Raw genomic sequence first — 6000 nt, 5'->3', positions numbered from 1 at the left:
ATCCTAGCATGTTCCTTGATATTTAACCATTCATGTGTGATTTGTATCTTTCACACATTGCAAAAATCGGCCATCTTGCTTTCCTTTTCCATTTGCACTTAATATGAACATGTTTTGCTTGATAATTTGAGGTTGAAAAGTGATTATATGTGCTTATTTTACTGCTGGACTTTATTACACAAAAAGCTCAAAGAAACTAAAATTATTGACTCATTAAGCCATCACTAATTGCTAAAAGGATACTCCAAATTTTTTGCTAATCAAAATCAACAAACACAAGTGTAAAACCCAAGCAAAGGAGGAATATTAATATAAAAAAAAAGCAAGAAAGTGGCTGGACATTATCATTAAAAAAAAAAAGTGCCAAAACAAGTGAAAAAAAAATGCAAACAAAAGGGATCATTTGCTAGACTTGTGGACTTTTGGACAATTTTTCCTACCTTAGCAATTGGAGTTATTCTTTGGACCTTTGGACTATGTTTTAGTGGCTGAATGAGACTTTAAAATTTAACATGTTAAGTGCAACATTTTATCAAACACTTGCTACTCAATTCTAGTGTCATTCTAGGAATTAATCTTTTGAGTACTTGCCTTTCTTAATGTGCCTTCATTTTAGTTTTTGTGTCTTCTTTCTACTCTTAAGTTTTGTCACATATATCTCTACTTGAGTTTAGCCTTTTTAATTGTGCCTTTTTAGTTTTATTTCTTTGGACTCTTGTACTCTTGGGTGGTTTCTTCTTGATCTAGGTGTGGAAAGCTCCTAAAACTCATCACATACACTTTTGGTGAATTGATTGGAGGAACTGTCTAATTTGATTCCAAGACCTTTGGAAGGATTTCTACTATCAAAAAGAGTGCATACACATTGAGAGGCTAACTTTTGGTTGTTCCTTGTGAAGGGGTGACAAGTGGGAGACTTGAAGACTCAATTTCTTGAATTGTTTTATCTTTTGCACCATTTCTTTTAGGCCACTTGTATTTGGCCTTTGTTTATTCATTTTTGGTTTGTAATTGGCCATTTCTAAACCTCTTCACTTTGGTTTTATTTCATGTAGTTGAAGGTGATTTGAAAACCTTCACCTAGGACTTCGACTAGAGTATGTTTTAAGTGCTTTCCTTGTTGCATGTTTTAAAGCTTTTAGTAGTATAATTGCTTAGGTCCTTACTTTGCTTCCAATTACGTTTAGAAGGCTTGCTTTTGCCTACTAGGGGTAACGTTCACACACACACTTCATTGTTGTGCCAAATTGTTTTGTAAGAAAAGTTGAAAACGCTTAGTGATTTTTACTTGATAAGGCTTGGTTATTAAGTGATTCTTTGTAGTCCACCTCCCTTTGAAAGTTCATTTTGTACACTTAGGCCTTTCCTACCTATCTTGCACTTTGAAAACCTTTTGTGAAAACCCTTTTATCACTCACTCTTTGTGAAAAACTTTTTCAACCTTTTTGAAAATAAATTTGTGAAAACCTTTTCTTGATCAAAGATGAGTGATCATTCTAGTGTTCATGGTCATAATTCTTGTAGTACTAGGTCTAGTGTTAGGGATGAACTTAGGCAACTAAAAGAGTACCTAAGAAAAAAAAAAGAGGAAAATATAAAAAGAGAGGAAGAGTTGAGAAGAAAAGAAAAAGAGTTTGAAAAAAATAATGCGGAAATAAAAAGGTTACTTGCAAAATTAGTTGAGAGGAGAGAAACTAGTGGATCCAAACCTAGGGTTGTCTCAACTAGGTATCAAAATTCCAAAGAGGTTAGAATCCCTAAGAGTATGCATGAGGAAGAAAATACAAAAAGAGAGGATGAACTTAGAAGAAAAGAAAAAGAAAAGAAAATAGAAAAGAAAGAAAAATGAAGAAAAGTATAGAGAAAGTTCAAGAGTGGTTAGAAAATGAAACACAACCAACACTCTTAGAGAAGAGTAAGGAGGATAATGTTTCCTCCAAAGGGCTTATGCTTGAAGAGAGTCACTTTCCCATTGAAAATAATTTAAAAGAAACTCTCTTTATTCATCAAGACCTTAACTCTTTCTCTCACAATGCCACTAGTCATGAAGTTGATGGAAGAGAATAGGAGAAGTGGAAGATGTAGCTTCTCCTTAGTTCTCCTTATGCACGGATCTTCAATCAAGGAGTTAGGACCGAGAACTTGAACACCTTTAGAAGAGGAATTCGTGAGGATTAGAAGCTCTAATCCATTGACGGAAGCATCCAAGCACAATTCTCAAGGGATTGCACACTTCAAAGAGTAGGAAGCTAGGTTTCCTAAGGGGATTGAAGGCACTCTCTTAAGGTTTTCTCTCTTGGATGGTTTCGGTGACTCTTGAGGGAATTTGGCTGAATACAAGTTCAGAAAATTCATATATTCAAAAGTGTATTACAAGTTGTAGGAAGTTGCATATATAGGAGAAAACTAGAGCTATTTGGCGGCACCTTGAGTGAACAAAAGTGGCGCCAAGTTTGAATTTCAAATTTGAATTTGAAATTCAAACTTTGGCCACCTCACTTAATCACATGGATGCTACCTCCATTTAGGTGTCATTTGGAAGTGATTTGAGGTGAATTTGGAGCTCACATGGCCGGACCCTTCCCATGCAAACCATGTGACTCAAATTCAACTCAAATTACTTCTAAATGATGTCTAAATGAAACCTAATTCTCCTATTAATGTTTTCTTCATATAATCCTATTCTAATGACCGAAATACATTGGTCTAATGAATACAATGAATAGAAAAAAATATAAGAAGAAGAATGAGCCCAATATTGGGTATCAAAAGCCCAAAGCCCAAGAAGCCCAAAATTAAGCCCAAAACACCTAAACCCTAATCTATGGTCAAAATACAAGACCAACATGAAAATAGATTCCTATACTAAGAAAGTACAATTAGACATGGTGTATAATCAATCAAGCCCAAGTGAGAAGCACCCTAGGCCCACCAAGCCCATTGGGCCCACTAAGCTCTGAAGCAGTCAAATCTTCAAGTAACCTCCTGGCCATAGATCTAGTGGTTGGGCCTTTAGCCCATGCTCTTCCATCATTCCCTCCCTCTTGAGAAGGATTCGTCCTCGAATCTGAAGACTCTTCCTCATCATCACTAGCACCTACAAAAGGTTTAAGATCACTAACATTAAAAGTGGTGCTGACTCCATAGTCAGAGGGTAAATCAAGTCTATAAGCGTTATCATTGATACGCTCTAAGACCTGAAAGGGACCATCTCCTCTAGGACTGAGTTTAGACTTCCTTTGATTTGGAAAACGTTCTTTTCTTAAATGAAGCCAAACCAAATCACCTTCCTCGAAGATCATAGACTTCTTGCCTTTACTTCCTTGTTTTGCATATTTCTCATTTTGATTTTGAATATGAATTTTAATCCTTTCATGAAGTTTCTTAACAAAATTAGCCCTTGAAGCCCCTTCCTTATGAATGAAATGTTCAACATTAGGAAGAGGTATCAAGTCCAAAGGAGTTAAAGGATTAAACCCATACACAGCCTCAAAAGGAGAAATATTGGTAGTTTTATGAACTACCCTATTGTAGGCAAATTCAATATGAGGTAAAAACTCATCCCAAGATTTGTGATTACCCTTTAGGACTGCCCTAAGCATAGTAGACAGAGATCTATTCACTACCTCAGTTTGGCCATCTGTTTGAGGATGACAAGTAGTTGAAAAGAGGAGTTTAGTTCCTAGTCTTGACCATAAGACACGCCAAAAGTGGCTTAGAAACTTTGTATCTCTATCTGAAACTATAGTTTTAGGAAGCCCATGAAGTTTAACCACATCTCTAAAGAAAAGTTTTGCAATATTGCTTGCATCATCTACTTTGTGGCATGGAATAAAATGAGCCATTTTACTGAAACGGTCCACTACCACAAAAATAGAATCCATTCCCCTTTGGGTTCTAGGTAAACCTAGCACAAAATCCATGCTAATATCCACCCAAGGAGAAGAAGCAACAGGCAAATGTGTGTATGTTCCATGAGGCATTACTTTAGACTTAGCTTGTAAACAAGCTAAACATCTAAAACAATGCCTTTGGACATCCTTTCGCATATGGGGCCAATAAAATTTTTCTTTTAGCAAACTAAGGGTTTTATCAACACCAAAGTGCCCCATAAGCCCACCTTCATGACTCTCTTTAATTAATAGTTTCCTAATGGATCCTTGGGGTATACACAATCTTCCTTCTTTGTATAAATACCCCTCAGCCATATAGAAACCATCAAAAGCTTTTTGTTGACATTTTTTATAATTAGCCCCGAATTCAAGATCTTCTTCATACAATTCCCTAATATTATCAAATCCAAGAATTTGAGTGCCTAGGGACACAAGCAAGGTATGTCTCCTAGATAAAGCATCAGCTACAACATTGGATTTTCCTTTCTTGAATTTAATAATATATGGAAATTGTTCAAGAAACTCTAACCATTTGGCATGTCTCTTATTTAATTTACCTTGACCTCTTAAATATTTAAGTGACTCATGGTCACTATGGATGACAAACTCTTTGGACACAAGATAGTGCTCCCAAGTTTGTAAAGCTCTAACCAATGCATACAACTCCTTATCATAGGTAGGGTAATTGAGGGAGGCACCTTTTAGTTTTTCACTAAAATATGCAATGGGGTGTCCTCCTTGCAATAACACAGCTCCTATGCCAACTCCTGATGCATCACATTCTAGCTCAAAAGTCTTTTCAAAATTAGGAAGAGCTAAAATGGGTGCATTAGTAAGTTGATCTTTAAGTAATTGAAATGCTTGGTCATGCTTTGAAGTCCATTCAAATAAAATATCTTTTTTGACAAGCTCATTCAAGGGTGAAGCAATGCTAGAGAAGTTAGGTACAAATCTTCTATAAAAACTTGCTAATCCATGAAAACTCCTAACTTCACTAACATTTTTAGGCTTGGGCCACTCTTGAATGGCTTTAATTTTCTCGGGATCTACTTGAACCCCATTTTTGCTTACAATGAACCCTAGGAAAACCACATGATCCACACAAAAAGTACATTTTTCAAGATTTGCAAATAATTGGTTTTCCCTAAGGATCATCATAACTTCTCTAAGATGTCCTAAATGATCATCTTGGGACCTACTATAGATTAATATGTCATCAAAATAAACAACAACAAATTTTCCTATACATTCTCTCAAGACATGATTCATAAGCCTCATGAATGTACTTGGTGCATTAGTTAAACCAAAAGGCATAACTAACCACTCATATAATCCAAATTTGGTCTTAAAAGCAGTTTTCCACTCATCACCCTTTTTAATTCTTATTTGGTGATAACCACTTTTAAGATCAATTTTAGAAAATATGGAAGCACCATGTAACTCATCAAGCATATCATCAAGTCTAGGGATTGGGTGCCTGTACTTGATTGTGATATTGTTAATGGCCCTACAATCACAACACATTCTCCATTTTCCATCTTTCTTGGGCACTAACAATACAGGCACAGCACAGGGACTCAAACTCTTTTGTACCCAACCCTTATTCAATAATTCATGGACTTGATTCTCGATCTCCTTAGTTTCTTGAGGATTTGTCCTATAGGCTGGTCTATTGGGTAGACTAGCCCCAGGCACAAAATCAATTTGATGTTCTATACCCCTAAAAGGAGGAAGGCCTTGTGGACCTTCACTAGGGAATATATCATCAAATTCTGTTAATAAATGAGAAACTTGAGGAGATAAAGAACTAAGTTCAATGCTTAAATTATGACACTGAAGCATACCTTTACAAAGAAGAATGTAAGAAGGTTTTTCAACAATCAAAGTTTCTTTTAAAGGTTCTTGTTGAATTCCTTCTTTTGGAAAAGATTTCTCTTCATCCTTCTTTGAAAACTTATGCTTCTTTTCCTTCTTTTCTTTTTTTTATTCAAGTTTTTTTTTTCTTCTTCTCTTTTCTTTTTCATTTGTACTTGATCCTCTATCACTTGTGAAGGAGACAAAGGATGAAGTACAAATTTCTTTTCTTTATGAGTGAAAGTAATTTCAT

The sequence above is a fragment of the Cajanus cajan genome, chromosome 2 (assembly GCF_000230855.2).
Source record: "Cajanus cajan strain Asha chromosome 2, NIPB_CcT2T_4, whole genome shotgun sequence".
NCBI classification, from domain to species: Eukaryota; Viridiplantae; Streptophyta; class Magnoliopsida; order Fabales; family Fabaceae; genus Cajanus; species Cajanus cajan.
Note: the sequence above shows the minus strand (reverse complement) of the source record.